The following is an 11,874-nucleotide window of genomic DNA, read 5'->3' as shown; positions in this document are numbered from 1 at the left end:
AAGTCCAAAGTTGAAAGGCTTTGTTTAAGGTCCAATTGATCCAAACAGCCTTTGTGTCTTATATGTAACAGCTCATTTTCAAATGAAGCTATGAGGCTATGAAGACTTGTTGAGCATTTAAAAAAAAATCCTGACAAAATGGACAAACCCATAAATTATTTAACAAATTTTAAAACGCATTTTAAACAACTAAAAACTGTTCCTTTCTTTATTTAGAAAAAATACACAAACAAATACAAATGGAATGATTGCATCTAATGAAATTGAACAAATCGTTGCAAAAACTGTGCATACAATTGCTGAAAATATTGTTGTGCCTGCCTTTGAAATTCTTAGGAAAACTGTGTTGCATCAAGATTCATCAAGTGTTTTACAAGATTACCATTTAACAGTGATCGATTCAGAGAAGAATTGATGGAATATCTGCCTATGTAGAAATTCAGCTCAACTCTGTGCCTGTTAGTGGCTTTAGATATTGTATGTACTAGCTCTATCTATATATCCAACATTATGTTTGTAACTCATCTTCTATGTGTGTACTTTTACCTGAATAAACATATGAATTCCGAATTTTGAAAGGGAAAAAAGCTGAAAATTCTCAACTAAAGCTGAAGAGTCAACGGTTAGTAATAGAGGTATTACACACAAATCACAATAACGTGGTATATGAAATGAACAAATCCACAAGGGCCAGTGGATGACGGCATCCATAACAAATGTCAGGTCTGTTTGCAGTGTTGGTTAATTCTTTGCAAAATGGCTACCAGGTATAACTTCTTACATGAGGCAGAGACTTGTGTAAGAAGGGGGCAGGGAGCTGGGGAGGGAAGCAGGGGGGAAAGAGAGGAAATAGGCTGGGGCTGTGAGGAGAGAGCAGGAATGTGTTTAAGCTGGTTGTGAGCGCATCTACACTTAAGCCCAGATGAAAGTTAGATTATATAATTTGCCAATTACGCTGCTAAATTGTCAGCTAATATGGTGGCGGACTGACACACAGGTAAATTTGTAAACACACACATTCCAGGAAGGGCTATAATTCTGGTGGCCTTAATAAAGTTTGACATGACATTATCCCCCACTCACCTGTCTGTTCACGGGTGCGCGCACAGACGCTCTCACGCACTCACCTGTCACTGACTATGGGGAAGTGAGGTCTAGTTCTTTGTCCCCCGCCATTAGCCTTGTTCCTGTTGCTTTATAATTTAATTATTATGAAGCTCGAGTTATTTGTCGAAGCTGGCACTTTAAAGTTGTGGATAGAGGTGACTTCCACGACATTGTCTTTTATGCGTTCACTTTAACCACTCGTACAGGTACGGCAATTTCTTTGCATTTCTTTGACGTGTTTGCGTTTCTGTCTTCCACTTATGTCTTCTCGTACTTATTATCGTGATTTTTGCATCATCAACAAATATTGAGAGGAATGAGTCCTTACCCTCTGGAAGATCGTTTACATATATCAGAAACAGGATGGGTCCAAGTCCAGTGCCCTGTGGGACTCCGCTGGTGACATTTCGCCACTTTGATGTTTCCCCTTCCCCCTCACAGTTACTATTTCCTGTTGCTTAGATTCTCCCTTATCCACGGAACCACTTACATATTACTACTGACTGTTTCTCGAACTTTTATAACAACCTTTTATGGGGTACTGTGTCAAAGGCATTCTGACAGTCCAAGTAATGCGGTCTGCATACCCTTCTCTTTCTTGCCTAATAATTCTCGCCTGTTCATAGAATTATATTAAGCCTGTGAGGCACGATTTACCATCCCTGATCCCATGCTGGTGGTGTGTTACAAAATTCTTTCTTTCCAGATGTTCTAAGAGTCTTTTCCTCTCGATCTTCTCCATCGCCTTGCATGATATTCAAGTTAGGGGAAACTGGCTTATACCTCAGTGCCTCTTGCCTGTCACCCTTTTTTGTATATTGGGACTACATTAGCTGTCTTCCAGCTTTCCGGTAGGTCTCCTGTTTCCAGTGACCTGTTATACACCAAAAAGAATAGCACGCACAGTGGCACACACCGTGTGTGTGTGGGAACGAGGAGTAGTTGTTTGTATAAAAAATGCAAGGTATGCCATATGAACGGTTGGGAGGAGATTCCTCGTCGCAATGAATTAGGCAACTGTGTTGCAGCATCTTTGTTCTCAAACATTAGACCGTTTTCTCCTTTAGTCTTAAGGTTTCTCTTAAAGGATAACTAATTTTTGTTTGTATAGTTTTTTCTGTTTCACTTTATCCGACCCTTTTTTCGTAAAATAAAGCAAGCTGTTTTATGTTCAGCACTTTGAGCCTGGTATTGTGTCGCTGGAGTGACACACTGGCTTAATGGACTTTTATGTAAACTTATTTGCTTTTTTCCTCGTTGCCCATAACGGTAGCAGCTTCTGGTACCTTATCTCTGGCCTCTTGACGTCATAACCGAAATTAACTGTCTTTATTATATTAAATGTCAAACATTAAATAGAAGTCCATTTCATGATTTTACTCACGTTGAAAACCCGTCACTGAAAACTCTTGACTTTGGGGATAAATTGCAGCTACTTTGCCGAAGTGACTTGGGGCAAGGTTTATTTTCTGCTTGAGTTAAGAGTAAAAATTTCATTTCTTCACCAAAGCAACTTTTATGATGAGAACTGATCTAATCTCCTTTGAGCTAAAGGTAAAAGGTATTATTGACTATCAGGTAAAATGTTTAAGAGTTTTTCCATTAAGGTGACTCTCGCGGTGAGAGCCGGGAAGCATTTCTCTTGCTTTGTTTAAACTATTTCTTAACTTCTTTTGTCGTCTTTAGCCAGTGTAGCCCTCATTGTTTAGATACCAGTTTTAAGCAATCCTGTGAGACCTGGGCAGTTAACTTTGGAAGGGGGACCACCAGGTCATCCTTCCCATGAGACCCTACACTGCAGGCGATGAGTCCCAATAACGTGGCTAAATTATGTTGACCAGACCACACACTAGAAGGTGAAGGGACTTATTTCTCTCTTGCCTATTTATTGCCTGTCTCTACTTCCTCATCACAATCGACTTGAGAATGGTCCAGGACGGGCCGAAACGTCGTCGTCCCTTCACATTCTAGTGTGTGGTCTGGTCAACAGACCCTACACTGTTCCAGGGTGTACTTTATGTAGGCTGTCAGCCAAAAAGTATAGTATCTATTGCTACTATGGATGGTAGCACAAAATATGGCCTGTTGCGCACAGTTTTTGTGCTATAAATGTTGTAGAAAGCTCTGAGAAAGAAGTTGACAACTAAACCAAGCTTTTAAGGTTAGTGAAATATATATATTTGTATTAAATTAGGCTTAAGATTGCATATCTTAGGCCCAAGATTGTGTATGTTAGTCCAAAGATTGGGTATTTAGGCATAGAACAGGTTAAATTATGTTTATGGACAGTATATAACTTTTTGTTACGGGCTTTTAGATTTCCAGATATACAAAGCGTGAATCTTTATATAATTTTTGGAGGGCGAGTTGTTTTTATAACGGTAGAGATGTGATGGTTTTTGTACTCACACGATGAGTTGATCTGTGATTCAGGATGCGGGTTAGTTGAGTGAGGTGGACACGTAGGCGGGAGGGAATGAAGCTGGAGAGATGTTGTTGTTGGGATAGAATAGTTACAGGTCATGCTCGAGGCGTCCTATGATCCTTTGTCAATTAACTGGAAGAAGGTTTTTTAAAATAACGAAAGACCGGGGGGGGGGGGTGTTTGGTGGCATATGATTTGGGGAATGAAAGACATGTAAATGGAGGAAAAGTACTGGGAAGGGCCGATGGATTAAGGCAAAGAAAGAACGTGAAGGGGAGTGATAAAGGGCTTGAAAGTGTAATAACATTACGAGAGAAAATAATCATACTTAAAAAATAATCGTAGTCGTAAACATACTTTTAAAAAATTCGAAGGGAATTCATGAAAGTCGATGGATAAGGAAGAAATGAACGCAGGAAACACAACGCGGAAAAGACAAAGTGGAAATAGTGAAAAGGTGTTGAAAATGTAAGTTATAGAGCAAGTAAAGTATAGAGGAAGTTACAACTTCAAGGACTTGGAAGGACAAGAAAGAAGGCGTCAGGAAGTCAGGAAGACTCCGTCGCCTGGCTACGCCCGCCATCACAGGAATAGCGGCCACTCAGACTACCTCAAGATAGCTCCACACGACCTCACACCACCACCATTATTTCCTATTTATATTGACCCGGATGTGACGGCATGTGATGACGAAGGAAGTGGGTGGATGGGGACTTTGGAGGGCGGCGTTGGAGAGGGACGAGGGTGTTACCCTAACAGTGACTACGGAGATGTGAGGTCTGGTGAGCTGGACCTGGTCCTCAAGCAGGACCTCTTAGCGTCTGGTGAGCTGGACCTGGTCCTCAAGCAGGAACTCTTAGTGTCTGGTGAGCTGGACCTGGTCCTCAAGCAGGAACTCTTAACGTCTGGTGAGCTGGACCTGGTCCTCAAGCAGGAACTCTTAGTGTCTGGTGAGCTGGACCTGGTCCTCAAGCAGGAACTCTTAGTGTCTGGTGAGCTGGACCTGGTCCTCAAGCAGGAACTCTTAGTGTCTGGTGAGCTGGACCTGGTCCTCAAGCAGGAACTCTTAACGTCTGGTGAGCTGGACCTGGTCCTCAAGCAGGAACTCTTAGTGTCTGGTGAGCTGGACCTGGTCCTCAAGCAGGAACTCTTAACGTCTGGTGAGCTGGACCTGGTCCTCAAGCAGGAACTCTTAGTGTCTGGTGAGCTGGACCTGGTCCTCAGCAGGAACTCTAGTGTCTGAGTGAGCTGGAACCTGGCCTCAGCAGGAATCTAAGTGTCTGGTGAGCTGGACCTGGGCCTTCAAGCAGGAACTCTTAGTGTCTGGTGAGCTGGACCTGGTCCTCAAGCAGGAACTCTTAGCTGTCTGGTGAGCTGTGTCTGGTGAGCTGGACCTGGTCCTCAAGCAGGAACTCTTAGCGTCTGGTGAGCTGGACCTGGTCCTCAAGCAGGAACTCTTAGCGTCTAGTGAGCTGGACCTGGTCCTCAAGCAGGAACTCTTAGCGTCTGGTGAGCTGACAGCATTTAGGATTTGTAGAGTCCAAAAACTCCCCACGGAGAAAGCTCTGTTAATTCGTATTAATTTCATCAAAGTGCTTCTGCCTTACGTACACACAATTCGTACGGAATGATCTCGTTCCTCTGAGATGTAACTCGGCACTTGAACGTGGATATTAAAGAAACAGACAAGTCGCATGAAAACAGGACCAGGATTTGTAAGAGACGAGGACCAGGATTTGTCAAGAATTTACCCAAGCAATTACGAAACCTATATATCTTTCCTCAATCATGGCGGCTTTTATTTACATTCATTAGTTTACGGGGCTTCAAAACTAGACAACCCAAGGATAGTACTGTTGTAAACAATGCCCTAGTGCTTCGCAGCTCATAAACTGTTTAACAAATGTAAACATATCCGCCATGATTGAAAAAAAAGATGTACAGGTTTTGTAAGTTGTTGCTGAAAATATGCTTGATGAGTCCTAGCCTTGATGAGTAGGTTGTTACTGGACACGTCTTGTTGCTACTAAGCACGTCCATGGAATCAACCATACAGAACCATGAACCATACAGAATCGTCAACCACACAGAACCATCAACCATACAGAATCGTCAACCACACAGAACCATCAACCATACAGAACTAATGAACCATACAGAATCGTCAACCACACAGAACCATCAACCATACAGAACCATCAACCACACAGAATCGTCAACCACACAGAACCATCAACCATACAGAACCATCAACCATACAGAACCATCAACCATACAGAACCAGTTACCACAGCAGACAGTTTAGAACTCTCCCTCTGAATCGCAAATTGTCCTCAATAAGACACCACATTTCTGTTGGCGACCTGATGACTCAATATCGTGACTTGCAGTCGGCTCACACCTCCGTCCAGGATAGGGGGGTAGAAATAGCCTAAGCTACTCTAATCCCTTTGAGATGTATTTATTGCTTATCTCAATAAACATACTTGAACTTGAATCCGTCCAGGATAATTACTGAGACGTGAGCGCAACCTGTCCTCTCAACTAATAGGTCGCGTTTTTTTACGATATAATAACAAATGTTACAAGTGCAACGTTTTAAAGATACGGCTCACAAATATTGGCATTTTTCTATGAATCGCACTCTATAGATTAGGTGGGTTGCTTGGGCTTTTAAGCTTATGGTTAGGGTAAAGATTGGATGTTTTACGGAGAGGCAAAGCAAGAGAACGTGCTGATGGGCGACTGTGTACAAGAAGCTGCCTTAACTCTGTTCTACATGGGCCGCTGGGCTTTACCTCGTCTGGGGGGGGAGGGTAGTTAATTATACTTGATTGTTGAACGGTTAATTATGCTTGTTTGTTGAACAGTTATTTATACTTGTTGGCTAGTTAATTATGCTTGTTTATTGAGCAGTTAATTTGCTTGTTGACAACGACAGCTTGACTATGTATATTTTTATATATGTATTATATATTATATATGTATTATATATTATATATGTATTCTATGTATATAACAGTGTATATTTTTTTATTAACACATGTAGGTACATCTGCATTTGTGCAGCTACACTAGACTATATGAAGGGGAGTACAGTGTGTCAAAAAGATAGCTACGTGGTGCTAAAAAAAATCCCCATCACACAGGATGGTTAGTCATACTGAGGCATGTGATAAGCAGTCTGCACTGGCAGACTCTGGGTGCATTATAAGGATATCATGAACACAAGAGTGAATAAGGTAGGCAGTGATACTAAAAGTCCCCATCTCGCAGGATGGTTACTCATACAGGGCCATATGTTCAGTAGTCTGCACTGGCAAATTTTGGGTGCACTATAAGGATATCTTCAAGAACACGAGAGTGAATAAAGAAATTACAAAGCTCTAGGTACCTCATGCCAACGGGTCTGAATGGTCTAATAACTGAGCATTCGGTGATATAGCGTGGGAGATCATGCCCCAGTTCTTGCTCACAGAGTTTGCACTTGGAGTGCTCAGGATTGGGAGATCCGTCACCTGTAGCCACCTGCCACAGGTAACGGTAACCCAACCTGATCCTGGCAACCACTGTGTCGCACAGTCTGGTGGACGTTTTGTGCTGCCCATAAATACAGGTTTCAGACCTGAACCATCGCGTTTTATACTGGTGCTTTCAGGTCGTTCAGTCAGTAATTGTTTTCCTATCGGACATAAGTGTTTGGAACAATATAGTTTTGACAGCAGAGATGGGGATACCTAGATCTAATTCAACTTTATTTTTGTTACAGGCTAATTTGGCTGCAATGTCTGTCTCATTGTGATGGGTTATATTTATGTGTGATGGTATCCATACAAAGGAGATTCTAAACCCTTTACTCTGTGATTCTAAACCCTTACCTCATACTACCCATTTATAATGGGTAGTATGAGGTTCTTGCTGTCGATCTTCCAGGAGAAGTTTTAGATTGCTTGAAGAGCAAACTTTGAATCTCAAAATATTATTCCTTCTCTAATGTGTTTTAATGTTTTGGTAGCTAATTGTAGTTAACTACCACAGCTAACAGGAATCCGGGTCACAGGATTGTGTGCAGCGTTGCTGTCCACACAGCCACCGGTGCCCCCCGCCGGGGGTGTACTTACCAAGTTGTACTTTCCTAGTTGTGCTTGCGGGGGTTGAGCTATGGCTCCTTGGTCCCGCCTCTCAACTGTCAATCAACTGATGTACAGGTTCCTGAGCCTATTGGGCTCTATCATATCATATCTATCTATCATATCTATCAGGCTCTATCATTTGAAACTGTGTATGGAGTCTGCCTCCACCACATCACTTCCTAGTGCATTCCATTTGTTAACTACTCTGACACTGAAAAATTCTTTCTAATATCTCTTTGGCTCATTTGGGTACTAATTTTCCACCTGTGTTCCCTTGTTCGTGCCCCACCCTTGCTTAAGAGTTTCTCTTTGTCCACCCTGTTAATCCCCGATAATTTTGTAGGTGGTTAGCATGTCTCCCCTTACTCTTATGTGTATGTGTGTGTGTGTGTGTGTACTCACCTAGTTGTGCTTGCGGGGGTTGAGCTTTGGCTCTTTGGTCAAAGAGTGTGTGTGTGTGTGTGTGTACTCACCTATTTGTACTCACCTATTTGTGCTTGCGGGGGTTGAGCTTTGGCTCTTTGGTCCCGCCTCTCAACTGTCAATCAACTGGTGTACAGATTCCTGAGCCTACTGGGCTCTATCATATCTACATTTAAAACTGTGTATGGAGTCAGCCTCCACCACATCACTGCCTAATGCATTCCATCCGTTAACTACTCTGACACTAAAAAAGTTCCTTCTAACGTCTCTGTGGCTCATGTGAGTACTCAGTTTCCACCTGTGTCCCCTTGTTCGCGTCCCACCAGTGTTGAATAGTTTATCCTTGTTTACCCGGTCGATTCCTCTGAGGATTTTGTAGGTTGTGATCATGTCTCCCCTTACTCTTCTGTCTTCCAGTGTCGTAAGGTACATTTCCCGCAGCCTTTCCTCGTAACTCATGCCTCTTAGTTGTGTGTGTGTGTGTGTGTGTGTGTGTGTGTGTGTGTGTGTGTGTGTGTGTGTGTGTGTGTGTGTGTGTGTGTGTGTGTGTGTGTGTGTGTACCTAGATGTACTCACCTAGTTGTGCTTGCGGGGGATTAAAATTTGTCTCCTTATTCCCGCCTCCGGGCGTAGTCGGCGAGGTCCTATGATCATCTTGAAGGAAAGATGGACTAACGAGTTGTCGCGGGGTTTTATGGTGTCTAGGATGGCGTTGTGGGCGGTGTCTGGTGGACTGCTATCACTGAGGCTCCGGCCCCTCCAGCAATCTCGTAAATCGTACGAGTGACGTACACTCCTGAGTACCAATACATTCCTGGCTGGGTTGGAGGAGGAGGGTGATGGGCATAGATAGCTTCCAATGTACTCTTCCTCAGCCAGTTCCATCATAAAAAAAAACGCAAACAGCTTTTTGAGCATGTGTTCTCGCCTTGTTGTATGTGACATGCCATGGCTCTGTGGCCCCGGTCCTCACCCCATAATCGATTGCTGCTAAAGTACCAGAAAAAATTGGGCTCATATTTAAATATCTGAAAAACTATGTCATATCTAAATATCAAGTTGTGTATGGAGTTTACCTCCACCAAAGGATACCTGATCAACCAGGCTGTGACTCATACGTCAGGCTGCGAGCAGCCGCGTCCAACAGCCTGGTTGATGGTGCGTGTGCGGTCCAGCGGTCCATAGGTCCAACAACCAGGAGGCCTGGTCGACGACCGGGCCGCGGGGACGTTAAGCCCCGGAAGCACCTCAAGGTAAGGTAACCACTTCGTAGCGCGTTCAGTTTGAACACTATCTTAACACTGAAAAATTATTTTTAATACGTCTGTCTCATCTGGGTACTCAGTATCTATCCACTTGGAATCCATCCCCCTGTTCGTGTTCGCCCCCTGCTAAACAGTTGGCCCGTGTCTTCCCTATCAATTCCCTTAAGTATTTTGTATGTTGAAATCTTAGCTTCATTGTTTCCTTTCTTTCAGTGGCGTGATGTTTAACGCCTTTATTTTTTTCCCAGTAGCTCATATCTCTCAGCTCTGGGACTAGTCTGGTGGTATACCTGTGAACTTTCTCCAGCTTAATTTTGTTTAACAGAATAAGAACTCCAAGCTGGTGCCGTGTGTGTGTGTGTGTACTCATCTAGTTGTACTCACCTAGTTGTGCTTGCGGGGGTTGAGCTCTGGCTCTTTGGTCCCGCCTCTCAACCGTCAATCAACCGGTGTACAGGTTCCTGAGCCTACTGGGCTCTATCATATCTACAATTAAAACTGTGTATGGAGTCAGCCTTCACTGCATCACTTCCTAATGCATTCCATTTGTCAACCACTCTGACACTAAAAAAGTTCTTTATCATATCTATAGATATGGTTAAAAGACAAGTTATCTATGGACATGGTTAAAAGAGTTGAAACGGAAGTTCTACTGAACTTACTGGATCCCGCAGCCTCTCCGAGACACAAACCAGGGTTTTACACAACTCCCCCATACACTTTGTGTGTGTGTGTGTGTGTGTGTGTGTGTGTGTGTGTGTGTGTGTGTGTGTGTGTGTGTGTGTGTGTGTGTGTGTGTGTGTGTGTGTGTGTGTGCAGGTTGTCCACTGGCTTAAGACAATGACCCGGGCACTGTGTACATTCATGCTGTAATCATTGTGTAAACGGTAGAAGCATCCAGTGGAACGGATATCTCGTTACTTCCATTTACTGACATCTCTTCCTGAATGTATTCCCTTATGCTGATTGTGTCTTCCTCATTCCTTTAACGTTTCTTGCGCTCCTTCACTGTTATTAGCGTCTCTATTTCCTCGTTCTTGCCCATCGCTTCCTTCTCATTTCGAACACTCCGTTATTTCCTGGATTAAAACATATTTTTTCTCCGTCTCTCTTAGCAATTACCTCCATCCTTCCATTTCTTAATGTTAATCCCTCGCGTCCTTCCTCCATCGGAAGAATTAGCGCCAACTTTCGTCGAACTTGCAGCAGACTTTGAGTGAATTCCCCAGAGTTCTGTAGAGTTGACTATGCCCATCCTGCCCAATAACGCATGTTTTTTTATTAACACATTTAGGTACATATGCATTTGTGCAGCTACCCTAGACTGTGTGAAGGGGGTGTACAGAGTGTGTCAGAAAACTAGCTACGCGATACTAAAAATCCCCATCACACAGGATAGTTAGTCATACAGAGGCATGTGATCAGTAGTGTGCACTGGCAGAATCTGGGTGCATTATGAGGATATCATGAACACAAGAGTGAATAAAGTAGCAGTAATAGTAAAAGTCCCCATCTCGCAGGATGGTTAGTCATACAGGGCCATATGTTTAGTAGCCTGCACTGGCAAATTTTGGGTGCAATATGAGGATATCTTCAAGAATACGAGAGTGAATAAAGTAATTGCAAAGCTCCAGGTACCTCATGCCAACGGGTCTGAATGGTGTGATAACTACGCATTCTGTGATGTAGTGTGGGAAACTTTGTCCCAGTTTTTGCTCACAGAGTTTGCACCTGGAGTGCTCAGGATTGGGAGATACGTCACCTGTAGCCACCTGCTACAGGTTAGGGCAAGACATAATGTGTGTGTATTTAATCTTGGGTGATAGGTCGTGTGTTTGAGTTCGTAGAACATTGGCAGTTAGTTAACGATTATCTGCATAATGGGACCTGGGATATTTATTCGCCCCTTTTTTAAATAAATTAAGATGTTACGGGAGTTTTTCTTAAAGAACACTCTCGAGAAACATTTAATTGCATTTAGGTGATGGGAGATAATTCAGGATAGCGATGCCAGACGATGTAGACTGGTGTGGTTCAGGGCCACACAACACTGACCTCTAAGCAGATTCCTCATGGATAAAACATGTCATTAAATTGTGCTATTAATCCCTTTCCTCATTGGTTGTCCTTGTTGACCTTCTTCATTCCTACTCTTCAATTACTTTATCATCCCCTTTTAAGCCGTACCATATCTTGTTGGCCTCTGGCTCGACCTTCGACTCTCCGACGCCTGAGGTATTCTTCCCTTCCCATTCCACTTTCACTCCCAACCTCTTCCCCTCTTTGAGCCTTTCTTCTATGTCTTCAGTTTCTATTTACATAATTGTATATCCGCTTATCCTCTTTTCTTCCTTCTGTTGGATTGGAATTATTCAGCCTCCTCCTATTTATCCTCCCTTCCTACCCTTCCTACCCCTCTTTCCCTCCCTTCCCCTCTCCCTCCCTTCCCCTCTCCCTCCCTTCCCCTCTCCCTCCCTTCCCCTCTCCCTCCCTCCGTTCACCGCCTGTCTCCTCCCGACTT

Source organism: Procambarus clarkii, chromosome 66 (assembly GCF_040958095.1).
Source record: "Procambarus clarkii isolate CNS0578487 chromosome 66, FALCON_Pclarkii_2.0, whole genome shotgun sequence".
Lineage (NCBI taxonomy): Eukaryota > Metazoa > Arthropoda > Malacostraca > Decapoda > Cambaridae > Procambarus > Procambarus clarkii.
This window is presented reverse-complemented; position numbering follows the sequence as displayed.